We start from the raw sequence: 25,373 nt of genomic DNA on the forward strand, positions 1-25,373 counted from the left end.
CAAAAATTCAGAAAATTGTCTGAAAATGACTAAATATGAACGACTCATCGGGCGAATCGCTGTGGAACTGAAATCGGAACGCTCACTGACATTTCCCGTATCTGAAAGTCTGATAAACGCTGGAAAAATGACTAAGTCAAAAAAAGAATTTTTTCCAACTTTTTTCAATTTTACCCCCGTGGGATATATATTCTACCCACACACATTTGGAACTCTCCTGGGGAACCCTCACACATATTATTCCCTCATTTAGTGGATATTTTCACGAAAAAGTGAAATTTTTAAAAATTCTGAAAATTGGCTGAAAACGACTAAATATGAAGAACTCATCGGTCAAATCGCTCTGGAACTGAAATCGGATCGCTCACTGACACTTCCCCTCTTTGAAAGTCTGATAACCGCCGGAAAAATGACTAAGTCCAAAAAAACATTTTTTCAACTTTTTTCAATTTTACCCCCGTGGGATATATATTCTACCCACACACATTTGGAACTCTCCTGGCGTACCCTCACACATATTATTCCCTCATTTAGTGGATATTTTCACAAAAAGTGAAATTTTAAAAAATTCAGAAAATTGGCTGAAAACGACTAAATATGAAGGACTCATCGGGCGAATCACTTTGGAACTGAAATCGGAACGCTCACTGACATTTCCCCTATCTGAAATTCTGATAAACGCCGGAAAAATGACTAAGTCCAGAAAAAAAATTTTTTCAACTTTTTTCAATTTTACCCCAGTGGGACATATATTCTACCAAAACACATTTGGAACTCTCCTGGGGTACCCTCCCACATATTATTCCCTCATTTAGTGGATATTTTCACAAAAAAGTGAAATTTTCAAAAATTCAGAAACTTGGCTGAAAACGACTAAATATGAAGGACTCATTGGGCGAATCACTCTGGAACTGAAATCAGAATGCTCACTGACATTTCCCCTATCTGAAAGTCTGATAAACGCCGGAAAAATGACTAAGTCCAAAAAAAAAATTTTTTCAACTTTTTTCAATTTTTATCCCCGTGGGATATATATTCAACACAAACACATTTGGAACTCTCCTGGGGTACCCTGACACATATTATTCCCTCATTTAGTAAATATTTTCACAAAAAAGTGAAATTTTCAAAAATTCTGAAAATTGGCTGAAAACAATTAAATATGAAGGACTCATCGGGCGAATCACTCTGGAACTGAAATCGGAATGCTCACTGACACTTCCCCTATCTGAAAGTCTGATAAACGCCGGAAAAATGACTAAGTCCAAAAAAAATTTTTTTCAACTTTTTTCAATTTTACCCCCGTGGGATATATATTAAACCAAAACACATTTGGAACTCAAACCAGGGGAGGAGTCCTGAGGAGATAATTTGCATATTCCCACTGCATTTTGGGGTAAGTGAAGAGTCTCCGCGAGCTCAAAGAACACTGGATTTTGGCTGTTGGAGCTGAAAAGAGGACATCGGAAAACCAGGGGAGGAGTCCTGAGGAGATAATTTGCATATTCCCACTGCATTTTGGGGTAAGTGAAGAGTCTCCGCGAGCTCAAAGAACACTGGATTTTGGCTGTTGGAGCTGAAAAGAGGACATCGGTAAACCAGAGGAGGAGTCCTGAGGAGATAATTTGCATATTCCCACTGCATTTTGGGGTAAGTGAAGAGTCTCCGCGAGCTCAAAGAACACTGGATTTTGGCTGTTGGAGCATTTTGAAGCTTTTCTTTTAAGCCTTTTTCACTGTTTTCAGAACATTAACAATAAGAACATGGAAGAGTCCAGGAGCCATTTGGTGAACTGCATATCCTGCTACATGTTCACAGACTTGCCAGTGGAAAAGCCAAACTTCACATGCCAGAAATGCAAGCTTGTGTTCCTGTTTGAGGAAAAGTTGCGAAATCTAGAAGAGAGATTAACTACCTTGAAAATCATTAAGGAAGGTGAAGAGTTCTTAGACAGAGCAGAATTTTCTCTTCATGATTCAGAAAGAGAAGAAATTCGAACTGCACCTGACGAAACAGAGGAATGGAAGCTTGTGACCCACAGAAGCAGGAGGATCGAGAGGCAGTCAGCACCCATACTGCTCAGGATCCAGTACCAGGCTCTCACGCAGGAGAACCATGAAGAAATACAGCAAAATAAGACTTTGCCAGCAATGAATAACCTTGTAAGCCCTCAGAATCCTCCTGGATGGAGAAAGAAGAATGTTGTGAAGAAAAAACGGAGAGTGGTGGTCATGGGGGATTCCCTGTTAAGAGGAACAGAGGCCGCTATCTGCAGACCAGACATAACCTCAAGAGAAATGTGCTGTCTTCCAGGAGCAAAAATTAAAGATGTGTCTGACAGGATATCAAGACTCTTCAGACCTACAGATCACTACCCATTCCTGCTAATACATGTGGGGACAAATGCCACCACAAGAAAGGACCTGGAAATCATCTGCAGTGACTTTGAAGACTTAGGCAAGAAAGTGAAAGAATTGGGAGCGCAGGTGGTCTTCTCATCCATCCTCCCAGTGGATGGCCATGGAACAATGAGGTGGAATAAGATTCTACAGGTGAACAACTGGCTACGTCGATGGTGCCGTCAACAAGGATTTGGATTTCTGGATCACGGAATGAATTACCTATACGATGGACTACTTGCTAGAGATGGGGTGCACCTTACGAAGACTGGAAAACATGTATTTGGAAGTCGCCTTGCTACACTCATCAGAAGAGCTTTAAACTAGAACAATGTGGGAAGGGAAGCAAAAGGCCAGAAAAAGCCATACAGCTGACAAATACTATTGAGATCTCTGCTACTGGAAGTGGAAAGGAAGAACAAAGACAAAACAATTTAAATAATAAAAATATGGGAGGAAGAGAAACCAATCACAAACTAAAATGTTTTTATACAAATGCACAAAGCATGGGCAACAAACAAGGAGAATTGGAACTACTAATGCAGGAAAAGGAATATGATGTCATTGGAATCACTGAAACTTGGTGGGACGATACACATGATTGGAATAAAAGGCTAAAAGGATACAACTTATTTGCAAGAAACAGACTTGATAAACGAGGAGGAGGTGTTGCATTGTATGTTAGAAAAGCGTATATCTGCACAGAGATTGAAGCTTCAGAGACTGGGAGTTCTGTGGAAACTGTTTGGGTAAGAATACAAGGAGAGAACAATGGAAAGGACACCATTGTAGGCATTTACTACAGGCCACCTGGGCAAGCTGAAGATATGGATGAACTCTTTATGTATCAAATGACCAAGTTCTCCAAAAAATATGACGTAGTGGTCATGGGAGATTTCAACTATCCAGACATTTGTTGGGAATCTCTCTCAAGTAAAACTAACAGGTCAAGCAAATTCTTATCCTCTCTTGCTGACAACTTTATCTTCCAAAAGGTAGGGGAGAAAACAAGGGGATCTGCTACTTTGGATCTAATCCTTATAAACAGGGAGGAAATGGTTGAGGAGGTAAAGGTGGCTGGGACCCTAGGAGGCAGCGATCATGCTATTATAGAATTTTGGATAACTAGAGGAGGAAGACATGTGAAGACTCAAACTTCAAGGTTAGATTTTAGAAAGGCAGATTTTAAGAGATTCAGAAAGAGAATAGGAGGGATCCAATGGCTGGATGTCCTTAAGGACAAAAATGTCCAGGAAGGATGGGAAATTTTTAAAAATGAGATTCTCAAAGCACAATCGTTAACAATCCCGAAAAGTAGGAAGAATGGGAAGCATTTAAGGAAACCAGGATGGATGAACACAGAACTTAAACACATGCTAAAAAGAAAGAAAGAAATGTTATTAAATGGAAAGAGGGAGGCATATCTAAAGAAGATTATAATGCAGTCTGCAGATCCTGCAGGGCACGTATCAGGGTAGCTAAAGCTGACAATGAATTAAGGATTGCAAGAGATGTCAAAAGCAATAAAAAAGGATTTTGGGGGTATGTCAAAAGTAAAAGAAAAGTCAAAGATGCTATAGGATTTTTACAGGATGAAAATGGAGAAATGGTAAGAGAGGATGTTGAGAAGGCCGAACTTTTTAATTCCTATTTTGCATCTGTTTTCTCTCAGAAAGAAAATGTAACATCAACTGATCTTCACTGTCCTTTTAAAGGAATAGAGGAATCCAAGTTATCTGTAAACAGAAAGATTGTGAGGGAATATTTAGCTAACATAAATGAGTTCAAGTCTCCAGGTCCAGATGAATTACACTCCAGAGTACTGAAGGAGACCGTAGAAGAAATTTTAGAACCACTCTCCATAATCTTTGAAAATTCTTTCACAAAAAAGTGAAATTTTCAAAAATTCTGAAAATGGCTTAAAACGACTAAATATGAAGGACTCATCGGGCGAATCGCACTGGAACTGAAATCGGAATGCTCACTTACATTTCCCCTATCTGAAAGTCTGATAAACGCCGGAAAAATGACTAAGTCTAAAAAAAATTTTTTCAACTTTTTTCAATTTTGCCTCCGTGGGATATATATTCTACCCACACACATTTGGAAGTCTCCTGGGGTACCCTCACACATATAATTCCCTCATTTAGTGGATATTTACACAAAAAAGTGAAATTTTCAAAAATTCAGAAAATTGGCTGAAAAGGACTAAATATGAAGGACTCATCGGGCAAATCGCTCTGGAATTGAAATCGGAACGCTCACTGACATTTCCCCTATCTGAAAGTCTGATAAAGGCCGGAAAAATGACTAAGTCCAAAAAAAATATTTTTTCAATTTTACCCCCGTGGGATATATATTCTACCCACACACATTTGGAACTCTCCTGGCGTACCCTCACACATATTATTCCCTCATTTAGTGGATATTTTCACAAAAAAGTGAAATTTTCAAAAATTCAGAAAATTGGCCGAAAACGACTAAATACGAAGGACTCATCGGGCGAATCGCTCTGGAACTGAAATCGGAACGCTCACTGACATTTCCCCTATCTGAAAGTCTGATAAAGGCCGGAAAAATTACTAAGTCCAAAAAAAATTTTTTTGAAACGTTTTTCAATTTTACTCCCGTGGGATACATATTCTACCCACACACATTTGGAACTCTCCTGGGGTTACCTCACACATATTATTCCCTCATTTAGTGGATATTTTCACAAAAAAGTGAAATTTTCAAAAATTCTGAAAATTGGCTGAAAATTACTAAATATGAAGGACTCATCGAGCGAATCGCTCTGGAACTGAAATCGGAAGGCTCACTGACATTTCCCCTATCTGAAAGTCTGATAAACGCCGGAAAAATGACTAAGTCCAAAAAAATTTTTTTTTCAATTTTACCCCCTTGGGATATATATTCTACCCACACACATTTGGAACTCTCCTGGGGTACCCTCACACATATTATTCCCTCATTTAGTGGATATTTTCACAAAAAAGTGAAATTTTCAAAAATTCAGAAAATTGGTTGAAAACGACTAAATATGAAGGACTCATCGGGCGAATCGCTCTGGAACTGAAATCGGAACGCTCACTGACATTTCCCCTATCTGAAAGTCTGACAAACGCCGGAAAAATGACTAAGTCCAAAAAAAATTTGTTTTCAATTTTACCCCCGTGGGATATATATTCTACCCACACACATTTGGAACTCTCCTGGCATACCCTCACACATATTATTCCTTCATTTAGTGGATATTTTCACAAAAAAGTGAAATTTTCAAAACTTCAGAAAAATGGCTGAAAACGGCTAAATATGAAGGACTCATCGGGCGAATCGCTCTGGAACTGAAATCGGAACGCTCACTGACATTTCCCCTATCTCAAAGTCTGATAAAGGCCGGAAAAATGACTAAGTCCAAAAAAATATTTTTTTCAACTTTTTTCAATTTTACCCCCGTGGGATATATATTTTACCCACACACATTTGGAACTCTCCTGGGGTAACCGCACACATATTATTCCCTCATTTAGTGGATATTTTCACAAAAAAGTGAAATTTTCAAAAATTCAAAAAATTGGCTGAAAACGACTAAATATGAAGGACTCATCGGGCGAATCGCTCTGGAACTGAAATCGGAATGCTCACTGACATTTCCCCTATCTGAAAGTCTGATAAACGCCGGAAAAATGACTAAGTCCAAAAAAATTTATTTTCAATTTTACCCCCGTGGGATATATATTCTACCCACACACATTTGTAACTCTCCTGCCATACACTCACACATATTATTCCCTCATTTAGTGGATATTTTCACAAAAAAGTGAAATTTTCAAAACTTCAGAAAAATGGCTGAAAACGGCTAAATATGAAGGACTCATCGGGCGAATCGCTCTGGAACTGAAATCGGAACGCTCACTGACATTTCCCCTATCTGAAAGTATGATAAAGGCCGGAAAAATGACTAAGTCCAAAAAAATATTTTTTTCAACTTTTTTCAATTTTACCCCCGTGGGATATATATTCTACCCACACATTTGGAACTCTCCTGGGGTACCCGCACACGTATTATTTCATCATTTAGTGGATATTTTCACAAAAAAGTGAAATTTTCAAAAATTCAGAAAATTGGCTGAAAACGACTAAATATGAAGGACTCATCGGGCGAATCTCTCTGGAACTGAAATCGGAACGCTCACTGACATTTCCCCTATCTGAAAGTCTGATAAACGCCGGAAAAATGACTAAGTCCAAAAAAAATGTTTTTTCAATTTTACTCCCGTGGGATATATATTCTCCCCACACACATTTGGAACTCTCCTGGCGTACCAGCACACATATTATTCCCTCATTTAGTGGATATTTTCACAAAAAAGTGAAATTTTCAAAAATTCAGAAAATTGGCTGAAAACGACTAAATTTGAAGGACTCATCGGGCGAATCGCTCTGGAACTGAAATCGGAACGCTCACTGACATTTCCCCTATCTTAAAGTCTGATAAACGCTGAAAAAATGACTAAGTCCAAAAAAATAATTTTTTCAACTTTTTTCATTTTTTCCCCCGTGGGATATATATTCTACCCACACACATTTGGAACTCTCCTGGCGTACCCTCACACATACTGTATTATTCCCTCATTTAGTGGATATTTTCACAAAAAAGTGAAATTTTCAAAAATTCAGAAAATTGCCTGAAAGCGACTAAATATGAAGGACTCATCGGGCGAATCGCTCTGGAACTGAAATCGGAACGCTCACTGACATTTCCCCTATCTGAAAGTCTGATAAATGCCGGAAAAATTACTAAGTCCAAAAAAAAATTTTTTTAAACTTTTTTCAATTTTATCCCCGTGGGATATATATTCTACCCACACACATTTGGAACTCTCCTGGGGTACTCTCACACATACTGTATTATTCCCTCATTTAGTGGATATTTTCACAAAAAAGTGAAATTTTCAAAAATTCTGAAAATTGGCTGAAAACGACTAAATATGAAGGACTCATCGGTCGAATCGCTCTGGAACTGAAATCGGAACGCTCACTGACATTTCCCCTATCTGAAAGTCTGATAAACGCCGGAAAAATAACTAAGTCCAAAAAAAATTTGTTTTCAATTTTACCCCCGTGGGATATATATTCTACCCACACACATTTGGAACTCTCCTGGCGTACCCTCACACATTTAGTGGATATAATCACAAAAAAGTGAAATTTTCAAAAATTCTGAAAATTGGCTGAAAACGACTAAATATGAAGGACTCATCGGGCGAATCGCTCTGGAACTGAAATCGGAATGCTCACTGACATTTCCCCTATCTGAAAGTCTGATAAACGCCGGAAAAATGACTTAATCCCAAAAAATATTTTTTTCAACTTTTTTCAATTTTGCCCCCGTTTGATATATATTCTACCCACACACATTTGGAACTCTCCTGGGGTACCCTCACACATACTGTATTATTCCCTCATTTAGTGGATATTTTCACAAAAAAAGTGAAATTTTGAAAAATTCAGAAAATTGGCTGAAAACGACTATATATATAGGACTCATCGGGCGAATCGCTCTGGAACTGAAATCGGAAGGCTCACTGACATTTCCCCTATCTGAAAGTCTGATAAAAGCCGGAAAAATGACTAAGTCCAAAAACAATTTTTTTTCAATTTTACCCCCGTGGGATATGTATTCTACCCACACACATTTGGAAATCTCCTGGCGTACCCTCACACACATTATTCCCTCATTTAGTGGATATTTTCACAAAAAAGTGAAATTTTAAAAAATTCCGAAAATTGTCTGAAAACGACTAAATATGAAGGACTCATCGGGCGAATCGCTCTGGAACTGAAATCGGAACGCTCACTGACATTTCCCCTATCTGAAAGTCTGATAAAGGCCGGAAAAATGACTAAGTCCAAAGAAAAATTTTTTTAAACTTTTTTCAATTTAACCCCCGTGGGATATATATTCTACCCACACATATTTGGAACTCTCCTGGGGTACCCTCACACATACTGTATTATTCCCTCATTTAGTGGATATTATCACAAAAAAGTGAAATTTTCAAAAATTCAGAAAATTGGCTAAAAACGACTAAATATGAAGGACTCACCGGGCAAATCGCTCTGGAACTGAAATCGGAATGCTCACTGACATTTCCCCTATCTGAAAGTCTGATAAACGCCGGAAAAATGACTTAATCCCAAAAAATATTTTTTTCAACTTTTTTCAATTTTGCCCCCGTTTGATATATATATTCTACCCACACACATTTGGAACTCTCCTGGGGTACCCTCACACATATTATTCCCTCATTTAGTGGATATTTTCAGAAAAAAGTAAAATTTTCAAAAATTCAGAAAATTGGCTGAAAACGACTAAATATGAAGGAATCATCGGGCGAATCGCTCTGGAACTGAAATCGGAAGGCTCACTGACATTTCCCCTATCTGAAAGTCTGATAAAAGCCGGAAAAATGACTAAGTCCAAAAACAATTTTTTTTCAATTTTACCCCCGTGGGATATATATTCTACCCACACACATTTGGAACTCTCCTGGCATACCCTCACACATATTATTCCCTCATTTAGTGGATATTTTCACAAAAAAGTGAAATTTTAAAAAATTCCGAAAATTGTCTGAAAACGACTAAATATGAAGGACTCATCGGGCGAATCGCTCTGGAACTGAAATCGGAACGCTCACTGACATTTCCCCTATCTGAAAGTCTGATAAAGGCCGGAAAAATGACTAAGTCCAAAAAAAAATTTTTTTCAACTTTTTTCAATTTTTCGCCCGTGGGATATATATTCTACCCACACATATTTGGAACTCTCCTGGCGTACCCTCACACATACTGTATTATTCCCTCATTTAGTGGATATTTTCACAAAAAAGTGAAATTTTCAAAAATTCTTGAAATTGGCTGAAAATGAATAAATATAAAGGACTCAACGGGCGACTCACTCTGGAACTGAAATTGGAACGCTCACTGACATTTCCCCTATCTGAAAGTCTGATAAATGACTAAGTCTGATAAATGACTAAGTCCCCAAAAAGTCAGAAAAATGACTAAGTCCCCCAAAAAATTTTTTTAAAGTTTTTTCAATTTTTCCCCCGTGGGATATATATTCTACCCACACACATTTGGAACTCTCCTGGGGTACCCTCACACATACTGTATTATTCCCTCATTTAGTGGATATTTTCACAAAAAAGTGAAATTTTCAAAAATTCTTGAAATTGGCCGAAAATGACTAAATATAAAGGACTCAACAGGCGACTCGCTCTGGAACTGAAATTGGAACGCTCACTGACATTTCCCCTATCTGAAAGTCTGATAAATGACTAAGTCTGATAAATGACTAAGACCCCAAAAAGTCGGAAAAATGACTAAGTCCCCCAAAAATTTTTTTTTAACTTTTTTCAATTTTTCCCCCGTGGGATATATATTCTACCCACACACATTTGGAACTCTCCTGGGGTACCCTCACACATATTATTCCCTCATTTAGTGGATATTTTCACAAAAAAGTGAAATTTTCAAAAATTCAGAAAATTGGCTGAAAACGACAAAATATGAAGGACTCATCGGGCGAATCGCTCTGGAACTGAAATCGGAAGGCTCACTGACATTTCCCCTATCTGAAAGTCTGATAAAAGCCGGAAAAATGACTAAGTGCAAAAACAATTTTTTTTCAATTTTACCCCCGTGGGATATATATTCTACCCACACACAGTTGGAACTCTCCTGGGGTACCCTCACACATATTATTCCCTCATTTAGTGGATATTTTCACAAAAACTTGAAATTTTCAAAAATTCTGAAAATTGGCTGAAAACGACTAAGTATGAAGGACTCATCGGGCGAATCGCTCTGGAACTGAAATCGGAATGCTCACTGACATTTCCCCTATCTGAAAGTCTGATAAACGCCGGAAAAATGACTAAGTTCAAAAAAAAAATATTTTCAACTTTTTTCAATTTTTCCCCCGTGGGATATATATTCTACCCACACACATTTGGAACTCTCCTGGCGTACCCTCACACATACTGTATTATTCCCTCATTTAGTGGATATAATCACAAAAAAGTGAAATTTTCAAAAATTCTGAAAATTGGCTGAAAACGACTAAATATGAAGGACTCATCGGGCGAATCGCTCTGGAACTGAAATCGGAATGCTCACTGACATTTCCCCTATCTGAAAGTCTGATAAACGCCGGAAAAATGACTTAATCCCAAAAAATATTTTTTTCAACTTTTTTCAATTTTGCCCCCGTTTGATATATATTCTACCCACACACATTTGGAACTCTCCTGGGGTACCCTCACACATACTGTATTATTCCCTCATTTAGTGGATATTTTCACAAAAAAAGTGAAATTTTCAAAAATTCTGAAAATTGGCTGAAAACGACTGAATATGAATAACTCATCGGGCGAATCGCGCTGGAACTGAAATCGGAACGCTCACTGACATTTCCCCTATCTGAAAGTCTGATAAACGCTGAAAAAATGACTAAGTCTAAAAAAAAAATTTTTTCACCTTTTTTCAATTTTACCCCCGTGGGATATATATTCTACCCACACACATTTGGAAATGTCCTGGCGTACCCTCACACACATTATTCCCTCATTTAGTGGATATTTTCACAAAAAAGTGAAATTTTCAAAAATTCCGAAAATTGTCTGAAAACGACTAAATATGAAGGACTCATCGGGCGAATCGCTCTGGAACTGAAATCGGAACGCTCACTGACATTTCCCCTATCTGAAAGTCTGATAAAGGCCGGAAAAATGACTAAGTCCAAAGAAAAAATTTTTTAAACTTTTTTCAATTTTACCCCCGTGGGATATATATTCTACCCACACATATTTGGAACTCTCCTGGGGTACCCTCACACATACTGTATTATTCCCTCATTTAGTGGATATTATCACAAAAAAAGTGAAATTTTCAAAAATTCAGAAAATTGGCTAAAAACGACTAAATATGAAGGACTCACCGGGCAAATCGCTCTGGAACTGAAATCGGAATGCTCACTGACATTTCCCCTATCTGAAAGTCTGATAAACGCCGGAAAAATGACTTAATCCCAAAAAATATTTTTTTCAACTTTTTTCAATTTTGCCCCCGTTTGATATATATATTCTACCCACAAACATTTGGAACTCTCCTGGGGTACCCTCACACATATTATTCCCTCATTTAGTTTATATTTTCACAAAAAAGTGAAATTTTAAAAAATTCCGAAAATTGGCTGAAAACGACTGAATATGAAGGACTCATCGGGCGAATCGCTCTGGAACTGAAATCGGAACTCTCACTGACATTTCCCCTATCTGAAAGTCTGATAAAGTCCGGAAAAATGACTAAGTCCAAAAAAAAATTTTTTTCAACTTTTTTCAATTTTTCGCCCGTGGGATATATATTCTACCCACACACATTTGGAACTCTCCTGGGGTACCCTCACACATATTATTCCCTCGTTTAGTGGACATTTTCTCAAAAAAGTGAAATTTTCAAAAATTCAGAAAATTGACTGAAAACGACTAAATATGAAGGACTCATCGGGCGAATCGGTCTGGAACTGAAATCGGAATGCTCACTAACATTTCCCCTATCTGAAAGTCTGATAAACGCTGAAAAAATGACTAAGTCCCAAAAAATTTTTTTTTCAACTTTTTTCAATTTTACCCCCCTGGGATATATATTCTACCCACACACATTTGGAACTCTCCTGGGGTACCCTCACACATATTATTCCCTCATGGAGTGGATATTTTCACAAAAGTGAAATTTTCAAAAATTCTGAAAATTGGCTGAAAACGACTAAATATGAAGGACTCATCGGGCGAATCGCTCTGGAACTGAAATTGGAACACTCACTGACATTTCCCCTATCTGAAAGTCTGATAAATGACTAAGTCTGATAAATGACTAAGTCCCTAGAAAGTCGGAAAAATGACTAAGTCCCCCAAAAATTTTTTTTTAACTTTTTTCAATTTTTCCCCCGTGGGATATATATTCTAACCACACACATTTGGAACTCTCCTGGGGTACCCTCACACATATTATTCCCTCATTTAGTGGATATTTTCACAAAAAAGTGAAATTTTCAAAAATTCTGAAAATTGGCTGAAAACGACTAAATATGAAGGACTCATCGGGCAAATCGCTCTGGAACTGAAATCGGAATGCTCACTGACATTTCCCCTATCTGAAAGTCTTATAAACGCTGAAAAAATGACTAAGTCCCAAAAAAATTTTTTTTCAACTTTTTTCAATTTTACCCCCGTGGGATATATATTCTACCCTCACACATTTGGACCTCTCCTGGGGTACCCTCACACTTATTATTCCCTCATTTAGTGGATATTTTCACAAAAAAGTGAAATTTTCAAAAATTCAGAAAATTGGCTGAAAACGTCTAAATATATAGGACTCATCGGGCGAATCGCTCTGGAACTGAAATCGGAATGCTCACTGACATTTCCCCTATCTGAAAGTCTGATAAACGCTGAAAAAATGACTAAGTCCAAAAAAATGTTTTTTTAAACTTTTTTCAATTTTACCCCCGTGGGATATATATTCTACCCACACACATTTGGAACTCTCCTGGGGTACCCTCACACATATTATTCCCTCATTTAGTGGATATTTTCACAAAATAGTGAAATTTTCTAAAATTCAGATAATTGTCTGAAAACGACTAAATAAGAAAGGACTCATCGGGCGAATCGCTCTTGATCTGAAATCAGAACACTCACTGACATTTCCCCTATCTGAAAGTCTGATAAACGCCGGAAAAATGACAAAGTCCAAAAAAAAAATATTTTCAACTTTTTTCAATTTTTCCCCCTGGGATATATATTCTACCCACACACATTTGGAACTCTCCTGGCGTACCCTCACACATACTGTATTATTCCCTCATTTAGTGGATCTTTTCAGAAAAAAGTGAAATTTTCAAAAATTCAGAAAATTGGCTGAAAACGACTAAATATGAAGGACTCATCCGGTGAATCGATCTGGAACTGAAATCGGAATGCTCACTGACATTTCCCCTATCTAAAAGTCTGATAAACGCCGGAAAAATTACTTAATCCCAAAAAATATTTTTTTCAACTTTTTTCAATTTTGCCCCCGTTTGATATATATTCTACCCACACACATTTGGAACTCTCCTGGGGTACCCTCACACATACTATTCCCTCATTTAGTGGATATTTTCACAAAAAAGTGAAATTTTCAAAAATTCAGAAAATTGGCTGAAAACGACTAAATATGAAGGACTCATCGGGCGAATCGCTCTGGAACTGAAATCGGAAGTCTAACTGACATTTCCCCTATCTGAAAGTCTGATAAAAGCCGGAAAATTGACTAAGTCCAAAAACAATTTTTTTTCAATTTTACCCCCGTGGGATATATATTCTACCCACACACATTTGGAACTCTCCTGGCGTACCCTCACACATACTGTATTATTCCCTCATTTAGTGGATGTTTTCACAAAAAAGTGAAATTTTCAAAAATTCTGAAAATTGGCTGAAAATGACTAAATATAAAGGAATCAACGGGCGACTCGCTCTGGAACTGAAATTGGAACGCTCACTGACATTTAACCTATCTGAAAGTCTGATAAACGCTGAAAAAATGACTAAGTAAAAAAAAATATTTTTTTCACCTTTTTTCAATTTTACCCCCGTGAGATATATATTCTACCCACACACATTTGGAACTCTCCTGGGGTACCCTCACACATATTATTCCCTCGTTCAGTGGATATTTTCACAAAAAGTGAAATTTTCAAAAATTCAGAAAATTGACTGAAAACGACTAAATATGAAGGACTCATCGGGCGACTCGCTCTGGAACTGAAATCGGAACGCTCACTGACATTTCCCCTATCTGAAAGTCTGATAAACACTGAAAAAATGACTAAGTCCAAAAAAAAAATATTTTCAACTTTTTTCAATTTTTCCCCCGTGGGATATATATTCTACCCACACACATTTGGACCTATCCTGGGGAACCCTCACACATATTATTCCCTCATTTAGTGGATATTTTCACAAAAAAGTGAAATTTTCAAAAAGTCAGAAAATTGGCTGAAAACTACTAAATATGAAGGACTAATCGGGCGAATCGCTCTGGAACCGAAATTGGAACACTCACTGACATTTCCCCTATGTGAAAGTCTGATAAACGCTGAAAAAATGACTAAGTCCCCAAAAATTTTTTTTTAAGCTTTTTTCAATTTTACCACCGTGGGAAACATATTTTACCCACACACATTTGGAACTCTCCTGGCATACCCTCACACATATTATTCCCTCATTTAGTGGATATTTTCACAAAAAAGTGAAATTTTCAAAAATTCTGAAAATTGACTGAAAATGACTAAATATGAAGGACTCATCCGGCGAATCGCTCTGGAACTGAAATCGGAATGCTCACTGACATTTCCCCAATCTGAAAGTTTGATAAACGCCGGAAAAATTACTAAGTCCAAAAAAAAAATTTTTACAACTTTTTTAAATTTTACCCCCGTGGGATATATCTTCTACCCACACACAGTTGGAACTCTCCTGGGGTACCCTCACACATAATATTCCCTCATTTAGTGGATATTTTCACAAAAACGTGAAATTTTCAAAAATTCAGAAAGTTGGCTGAAAACGACTAAGTATGAAGGACTCATCGGGCGAATCGCTCTGGAACTGAAATAGGAACGCTCACTGACATTTCACCTATCTGAAAGTCTGATAAAGGCCGGAAAATGAGTAAGTCTAAAAAAAATTTTTTTCAATTTTACCCCCGTGGGATATAAATTCTACCCACACACATTTGGAACTCTCCTGGGGTACTCTCACACATATTATTCCCTCGTTTAGTGGATATTTTCACAAAAAAGTGAAATTTTCAAAAATTCAGAAAATTGACTGAAAACGACTAAATATGAAGGACTCATCGGGCGAATCGCTCTGGAACTGAAATCGGAACGCTCACTGACATTTCCCCTATCTGAAAGTCTAATAAAGGCTGGAAAAATGACTAAGTCCAAAAAAAATTTTTTTCAACTTTTTTCAATTTTACCCCCGTGGGATATGTATTCTACCCACACACATTTGGAACTCTCCTGGCGTACCCTCACACATATTATTCCCTCATTTAGTAGATATTTTCACAAAAAAGTGAAATTTTCAAAAATTCAGAAAATTGGCTGAAAACTACTAAATATGAAGGACTCATCGGGCAAATCGCTCTAGAACTGAAATCGGAACCCTCACTGACATTTCCCCTATCTGAAAGTCTGATAAAGGCCGGAAAAATGAGTAAGTCCAAAAAATAATTTTTTTCAACTTTTTTCAATTTTACCCCCGTGGGATATATATTCTACCCACACACATTTGGAACTCTCCTGGGTACCCTCACACATATTATTCCCTCATTTAGTGGATATTTTCACAAAAAAGTGAAATTTTCAAAAATTCTGAAAATTGGCTGAAAACGACTAAATATGAAGGACTCATCGGGCAAATCGCTCTGGAACTGAAATCGGAACCCTCACTGACATTTCCCCTATCTGAAAGTCTGATAAAGGCCGGAAAAATGACTAAGTCGAAAAAAAAAAATTTTTCAACTTTTTTTAATTTTACCCCCGTGGGATATATATTCTACCCACACACATTTGGACCTATCCTGGGGAACTCTCACACATATTATTCCCTCATTTAGTGGATATTTTCACAAAAAAGTGAAATTTTCAAAAATTCAGAAAATTGGCTGAAAACTACTAAATATGAAGGACTAATCGGGCGAATCGCTCTGGAACCGAAATTGGAACACTCACTGACATTTCCCCTATCTGAAAGTCTGATAAACGCTGAAAAAATGACTTAGTTCCGAAAAAAAAATTTTTCAACTTTTTTCAATTTTACCCCCGTGGGATATATATTCTACCCACACACAGTTGGAACTCTCCTGGGGTACCCTCTCACATATTATTCCCTCATTTAGTGGATATTTTCACAAAAACGTGAAATTTTCAAAAATTCTGAAAATTGGCTGAAAACGACTAAGTATGAAGGACTCATCGGGCGAATCGCTCTAGAACTGAAATCGAAACGCTCACTGACATTTCCCCTATCTGAAAGTCTGATAAACGCTGGAAAAATGACTAAATCCAAATAAAAAAATTTTTCAACTTTTTTCAATTTTACCCCCGTGGGATATATATTCTACCCACACACATTTGGAACTCTCCTGGCGTACCCTCACACATATTATTCCCTCATTTAGTGGATATTTTCACAAAAAAGTGAAATTTTCAAAAATTCAGAAAATTAGCTGAAAACTAAATATGAAGGACTCATCAGGCGAATCGCTCTGGAACTGAAATCGGAACCCTCACTGACATTTCCCCTATCTGAAAGTCTGATAAAGGCCGGAAAAATAAGTAAGTCCAAAAAATAATTTTTTTCAACTTTTTTTAATTTTACCCCCGTGGGATATATATTCTACCCACACACATTTGGAACTCTCCTGGGGTACCCTCACACATATTATTCCCTCATTTAGTGGATATTTTCACAAAAAAGTGAAATTTTCAGAAATTCTGAAAATTGGCTGAAAATGAATAAATATGAAGGACTCATCGGGCGAATCGCTCTGGAACTGAAATTAGAACACTCACTGACATTTCCCCTATGTGAAAGTCTGATAAACGCTGAAAAAATGAATAAGTCCCCAAAAATTTTTTTTCAACTTTTTTCAATTTTACCACCATGGGATATATATTTTACCCACACACATTTGGAAATCTCCTGGCATACCCTCACACATATTATTCCCCCATTGAGTGGATATTTTCACAAAAAAGTGAAATTTTCAAAAATTCAGAAAATTGGCTGAAAATGACTAAATATGAAGGACTCATCGGGCGAATCGCTCTGGAACTGAAATCGGAACGCTCACTGACATTTCCCTATCTGAAAGTCTGATAAACGCCGGAAAAATGACTAAGTGCAAAAAAAAAAAATTTTTAAACTTTTTTCAATTTTACCCCCGTGGGATATATATACTACCCACACACAGTTGGAAATCTCCTGGGGTTCACCCACACATATTATTCCCTCGTTTAGTGGATATTTTCACAAAAAAGTGAAATTTTCAAAAATTCAGAAAATTGACTGAAAACGACTAAATATGAAGGACTCATCCGGCGAATCGCTCTGGAACTGAAATCGGAATGCTCACTGACATTTCCCCTATCTGAAAGTTTGATAAACGCCGGAAAAAATACTAAGTCCAAAAAAAAAAATTTTTACAACTTTTTTAAATTTTACCCCCGTGGGATATATCTTCTACCCACACACAGTTGGAACTCTCCTGGGGTACCCTCACACATATTATTCCCTCATTTAGTGGATATTTTCACAAAAACGTGAAATTTTCAAAAATTCAGAGAGTTGGCTGAAAACGACTAAGTATGAAGGACTCATCGGGCGAATCGCTCTGGAACTGAAATAGGAACGCTCACTGACATTTCACCTATCTGAAAGTCTGATAAAGGCCGGAAAATGAGTAAGTCCCAAAAAATTTTTTTCAACTTTTTTCAATTTTACCCCCGAGGGATATATATTCTACCCACACACATTTGGAACTCTCCTGGGTACCCGCACACATATTATTCCCTCATTTAGTGGATATTTTCACAAAAAAGTGAAATTTTCAAAAATTCAGAAAATTAGCTGAAAACTAAATATGAAGGACTCATCAGGCGAATCGCTCTGGAACTGAAATCGGAACCCTCACTGACATTTCCCCTATCTGAAAGTCTGATAAAGGCCGGAAAAATAAGTAAGTCCAAAAAAAAATTTTTTTCAACTTTTTTCAATTTTACCCCCGTGGGATATATATTCTACCCACACACATTTGGAACTCTCCTGGCGTACCCTCACACATATTATTCCCTCATTTAGTGGATATTTTCACAAAAACGTGAAATTTTCAAAAATTCAGAAAATTGGCTGAAAACTAAATATGAAGGACTCATCGGGCGAATCGCTCTGGAACTGAAATCGGAACGCTCACTGACATTTCCCTATCTGAAAGTCTGATAAACGCCGGAAAAATGACTAAGTCCAAAAAAAAAAAAATTTTAAACTTTTTTCAATTTTACCCCCGTGGGATATATATACTACCCACACACAGTTGGAAATCTCCTGGGGTTCACCCACACATATTATTCCCTCGATTAGTGGATATTTTCACAAAAAATTGAAATTTTCAAAAATTCAGAAAGTTGGCTGAAAACGACTAAGTATGAAGGACTCATCGGGCGAATCGCTCTGAAACTGAAATAGGAACGCTCACTGATATTTCCCCTATCTGAAAGTCTGATAAACGCTGAAAAAATGACTAGTTCGAAAAAACAATTTTTTTCACCTTTTTTCAATTTTACCCTCGTGGGATATATATTCTACCCACACACAGTTGGAACTCTCCTGGGGTACCCTCACACATATAATTCCCTCATTTAGTGGATATTTTCACAAACAAGTGAAAAGTTCAAAAATTCTAAAAATTGTCTGAAAACGACTAAATATGAAGGACTCATTGGGCGAATAGCTCTGGAACTGAAATCGGAATGCTCACTGACATTTCCCCTATCTGAAAGTCTGATCAACGCCAGAAAAATTACTAAGTCCAAAAAAAATTTTTTTCAACTTTTTTCAATTTTACCCCGTTGGATATATATTCTACCCACACACATTTGGAACTCTCCTGGGGTACCCTCACACATATTATTCCCTCATTTAGTGGATATTTTCACAAAAAAGTGACATTTTCAAAAATTCAGAAAACTGGCTGAAAATGACTAAATATGAAGGACTCATTGGCCGAATGGCTCTGGAACTGAAATCGGAACGCTCACTGACATTTCCCCTATCTGAAAGTCTGATAAACGCTGAAAATATGACTAGGTCGAAAAAAAAAAATTTTTCACCATTTTTCAATTTTACCCCCGTGGGATATATATTCTACCCACACACATTTGGATCTCTGCTGGGGTACCCTCACACATATTGTTCCCTCATTTAGTGGATATTTTCACAAAAAAGTGAAATTTTCAAAAATTCTGAAAATTGGCTGAAAACGACTAAATATGAAGGACTCATTGGGCGAATAGCTCTGGAACTGAAATCGGAATGCTCACTGACATTTCCCCTATCTGAAAGTCTGATAAACGCCAGAAAAATGACTAAGTCCAAAAAAATTTTTTTTCAACTTTTTTCAATTTTACCCCCGTGGGATATATATTCTACCCACACACATTTGGAACTCTCCTGGGGTACCCTCACACATATTATTCCCTCATTTAGTGGATATTTTCACAAAAAAGTGAAATTTTCAAAAATTCTGAAAATTGTCTGAAAACGACTAAGTATGAAGGACTCATCGGGCGACGCGCTCTGGAACTGAAATCGGAACGCTCACTGACATTTCCCCTATCTGAAAGTCTGATAAACGCTGAAAAAATGACTTAGTCCAAAAAAAAGTTTTTTCAACTTTTTTCAATTTTACCCCCGTGGGATATATATTCTACCCACACACATTTGTTACTCTCCTGGCTTTCCCTCACACATATTATTCCCTCATTTAGTGGATATTTTCACAAAAAAGTGAAATTTTCAAAAATTCAGAAAATTACCTGAAAATGACTAAATATGAAGGACTAATCGGGCGAATCGCTCTGGAACTCAAATCGGAATGCTCACTGACATTTCCCCTATCTGAAAGTCTGATAAACGCCGGAAAAATTACTAAGTCCAAAAAAAAAAATTATTACAACTTTTTTAAATTTTACCCCGAGGGATATATCTTCTACCCACACACAGTTGGAACTCTCCTGGGGTACCCTCACACATATTATTCCCTCATTTAGTGGATATTTTCACAAAAACGTGAAATTTTCAAAAATTCAGAAAGTTGGCTGAAAACGACTAAGTATGAAGGACTCATCGGGCGAATCGCTCTGGAACTGAAATAGGAACGCTCACTGACATTTCCCCTATCTGAAAGTCTGATAAACGCTGAAAAAATGACTAGGTCGAAAAAACAATTTTTTTCACCTTTTTTCAATTTTACCCTCGTGGGATATATATTCTACCCACACACAGTTGGAACTCTCCTGGGGTACCCTCACACATATAATTCCCTCATTTAGTGGATAATTTCACAAACAAGTGAAAAGTTCAAAAATTCTAAAAATTGTCTGAAAACGACTAAATATGAAGGACTCATTGGGCGAATAGCTCTGGAACTGAAATCGGAATGCTCACTGACATTTCCCCTATCTGAAAGTCTGATAAACGCTGAAAAAATGACTTAGTCCAAAAAAAAGTTTTTTCAACTTTTTTCAATTTTACCCCCGTGGGATATATATTCTACCCACACACATTTGTTACTCTCCTGGTGTTCCCTCACACATATTATTCCCTCATTTAGTGGATATTTTCACAAAAAAGTGAAATTTTCAAAAATTCTGGAAATTGGCTGAAAACGACTGAATATGAAGGACTAATCGGGCGAATCGCTCTGGAACTCAAATCGGAATGCTCACTGACATTTCCCCTATCTGAAAGTCTGATAAACGCCGGAAAAATGACTAAGTCCAAAAAAAATTTTTTTTCAACTTTTTTCAATTTTACCCCCGTGAGATATATATTCTACCCACACACATTTGGAACTCTCCTGGGGTATCCTCACACATTTTATTCCCTCATTTAGTGGATATTTTCACAAAAAAGTGAAATTTTCAAAAATTCTGGAAATTGGCTGAAAACGACTAAATATGAAGGACTCATCGGGCGAATCGCTCTGGAACTGAAATTGGAACGCTCACTGACATTTCCCCTATCTGAAAGTCTGATAAATGCCGGAAAAATGACTAAGTCAAAAAAAAATTTTTTTTCAATTTTGCCCCCGTGGGATATATATTCTACCCACATACATTTGGAACTCTCCTGGGGTACCCTCACACATATTATTCCCTCATTTAGTGGATATTTTCACAAAAAAGTGAAATTTTCAAAAATTCAGAAAATTGTCTGAAAACGACTAAATATGAAGAACTCATCGGGCGAATTGCTCTGGAACTGAAATCGGAACGCTCACTGACATTTCCCCTACCTGAAAGTCTGATAAACGCTGAAAAAATGACTAAGTCCAAAAAAAAAATTTTTTCAACTTTTTTCAATTTTACCCCCGTGGGATATATATTCAACCCACACACATTTGGAACTCTCCTGCGGTGCCCTCACACATATTATTCCCTCATTTAGTGGATATTTTCACAAAAAAGTGAAATTTTCAAAAATTCTGGAAATTGGCTGAAAACGACTAAATATGAAGGACTCATCGGGCGAATCGCTCTGCAACTGAAATCGGAATGCTCACTGACATTTCCCCTATCTGAAAGTCTGATAAACGCTGAAAAAATGACTAAGTCCAAAAAAATTTTTTCTTTTAACTTTTTTCAATTTTACCCCCGTGAGATATATATTCTACCCACACACATTTGGAACTCTCCTGGGGTATCCTCACACATTTTATTCCCTCATTTAGTGGATATTTTCCCAAAAAAGTGAAATTTTCAATAATTCTGAAAATGGTCTGAAAACGACTAAATATGAAGGACTCATCGGGCGAATCGCTCTGGAACTGAAATTGGAATGCTCACTGACATTTCCCCTATCTGAAAGTCTGATAAATGCCGGAAAAATGACTAAGTCAAAAAAAAATTTTTTTTCAATTTTGCCCCCGTGGGATATATATTCTACCCACATACATTTGGAACTCTCCTGGGGTACCCTCACACATATTATTCCCTCATTTAGTGGATATTTTCACAAAAAAGTGAAATTTTCAAAAATTCAGAAAATTGTCTGAAAACGACTAAATATGAAGAACTCATCGGGCGAATTGCTCTGGAACTGAAATCGGAACGCTCACTGACATTTCTCCTATCTGAAAGTCTGATAAACGCTGAAAAAATGACTAAGTCCAAAAAAAAAATTTTTTCAACTTTTTTCAATTTTACCCCCGTGGGATATATATTCAACCCACACACATTTGGAACTCTCCTGCGGTGCCCTCACACATATTATTCCCTCATTTAGTGGATATTTTCACAAAAAAGTGAAATTTTCAAAAATTCTGGAAATTGGCTGAAAACGACTAAATATGAAGGACTCATCGGGCGAATCGCTCTGCAACTGAAATCGGAATGCTCACTGACATTTCCCCTATCTGAAAGTCTGATAAACGCTGAAAAAATGACTAAGTCCAAAAAAATTTTTTCTTTTAACTTTTTTCAATTTTACCCCCGTGAGATATATATTCTACCCACACACATTTGGAACTCTCCTGGGGTATCCTCACACATTTTATTCCCTCATTTAGTGGATATTTTCCCAAAAAAGTGAAATTTTCAATAATTCTGAAAATGGTCTGAAAACGACTAAATATGAAGGACTCATCGGGCGAATCGCTCTGGAACTGAAATTGGAATGCTCGCTGACATTTCCCCTATCTGAAAGTCTGATAAATGCCGGAAAAAGGAGTAAGTCAAAAAAAAATTTTTTTTCAATTTTGCCCCCGTGGGATATATATTCTACCCACATACATTTGGAACTCTCCTGGGGTACCCTCACACATATTATTCCCTCATTTAGTGGATATTTTCACAAAAAAGTGAAATTTTCAAAAATTCTGGAAATTGGCTGAAAACGACTAAATATGAAGGACTCATCGGGCGAATCGCTCTGCAACTGAAATCGGAATGCTCACTGACATTTCCCCTATCTGAAAGTCTGATAAACGCTGAAAAAATGACTAAGTCCAAAAAAATTTTTTCTTTTAACTTTTTTCAATTTTACCCCCGTGAGATATATATTCTACCCACACACATTTGGAACTCTCTTGGGGTATCCTCACACATTTTATTCCCTCATTTAGTGGATATTTTCCCAAAAAAGTGAAATTTTCAATAATTCTGAAAATGGTCTGAAAACGACTAAATATGAAGGACTCATCGGGAGAATCGCTCTGGAACTGAAATTGGAACGCTCACTGACATTTCCCCTATCTGAAAGTCTGATAAACGCTGAAAAAATGACTAGTTCGAAAAAACAATTTTTTTCACCTTTTTTCAATTTTACCCTCGTGGGATATATATTCTACCCACACACAGTTGGAACTCTCCTGGGGTACCCTCACACATATAATTCCCTCATTTAGTGGATATTTTCACAAACAAGTGAAAAGTTCAAAAATTCTAAAAATTGTCTGAAAACGACTAAATATGAAGGACTCATTGGGCGAATAGCTCTGGAACTGAAATCGGAATGCTCACTGACATTTCCCCTATCTGAAAGTCTGATCAACGCCAGAAAAATTACTAAGTCCAAAAAAAATTTTTTTCAACTTTTTTCAATTTTACCCCGTTGGATATATATTCTACCCACACACATTTGGAACTCTCCTGGGGTACCCTCACACATATTATTCCCTCATTTAGTGGATATTTTCACAAAAAAGTGACATTTTCAAAAATTCAGAAAACTGGCTGAAAATGACTAAATATGAAGGACTCATTGGCCGAATGGCTCTGGAACTGAAATCGGAACGCTCACTGACATTTCCCCTATCTGAAAGTCTGATAAACGCTGAAAATATGACTAGGTCGAAAAAAAAAAATTTTTCACCATTTTTCAATTTTACCCCCGTGGGATATATATTCTACCCACACACATTTGGATCTCTGCTGGGGTACCCTCACACATATTGTTCCCTCATTTAGTGGATATTTTCACAAAAAAGTGAAATTTTCAAAAATTCTGAAAATTGGCTGAAAACGACTAAATATGAAGGACTCATTGGGCGAATAGCTCTGGAACTGAAATCGGAATGCTCACTGACATTTCCCCTATCTGAAAGTCTGATAAACGCCAGAAAAATGACTAAGTCCAAAAAAATTTTTTTTCAACTTTTTTCAATTTTACCCCCGTGGGATATATATTCTACCCACACACATTTGGAACTCTCCTGGGGTACCCTCACACATATTATTCCCTCATTTAGTGGATATTTTCACAAAAAAGTGAAATTTTCAAAAATTCTGAAAATTGTCTGAAAACGACTAAGTATGAAGGACTCATCGGGCGACGCGCTCTGGAACTGAAATCGGAACGCTCACTGACATTTCCCCTATCTGAAAGTCTGATAAACGCTGAAAAAATGACTTAGTCCAAAAAAAAGTTTTTTCAACTTTTTTCAATTTTACCCCCGTGGGATATATATTCTACCCACACACATTTGTTACTCTCCTGGCTTTCCCTCACACATATTATTCCCTCATTTAGTGGATATTTTCACAAAAAAGTGAAATTTTCAAAAATTCAGAAAATTACCTGAAAATGACTAAATATGAAGGACTAATCGGGCGAATCGCTCTGGAACTCAAATCGGAATGCTCACTGACATTTCCCCTATCTGAAAGTCTGATAAACGCCGGAAAAATTACTAAGTCCAAAAAAAAAAATTATTACAACTTTTTTAAATTTTACCCCGAGGGATATATCTTCTACCCACACACAGTTGGAACTCTCCTGGGGTACCCTCACACATATTATTCCCTCATTTAGTGGATATTTTCACAAAAACGTGAAATTTTCAAAAATTCAGAAAGTTGGCTGAAAACGACTAAGTATGAAGGACTCATCGGGCGAATCGCTCTGGAACTGAAATAGGAACGCTCACTGACATTTCCCCTATCTGAAAGTCTGATAAACGCTGAAAAAATGACTAGGTCGAAAAAACAATTTTTTTCACCTTTTTTCAATTTTACCCTCGTGGGATATATATTCTACCCACACACAGTTGGAACTCTCCTGGGGTACC

This window comes from Phyllobates terribilis, unplaced genomic scaffold (assembly GCF_046119375.1).
Source record: "Phyllobates terribilis strain yellow unplaced genomic scaffold, ASM4611937v1 Scaffold_13__5_contigs__length_258822181, whole genome shotgun sequence".
Taxonomy (NCBI): domain Eukaryota; kingdom Metazoa; phylum Chordata; class Amphibia; order Anura; family Dendrobatidae; genus Phyllobates; species Phyllobates terribilis.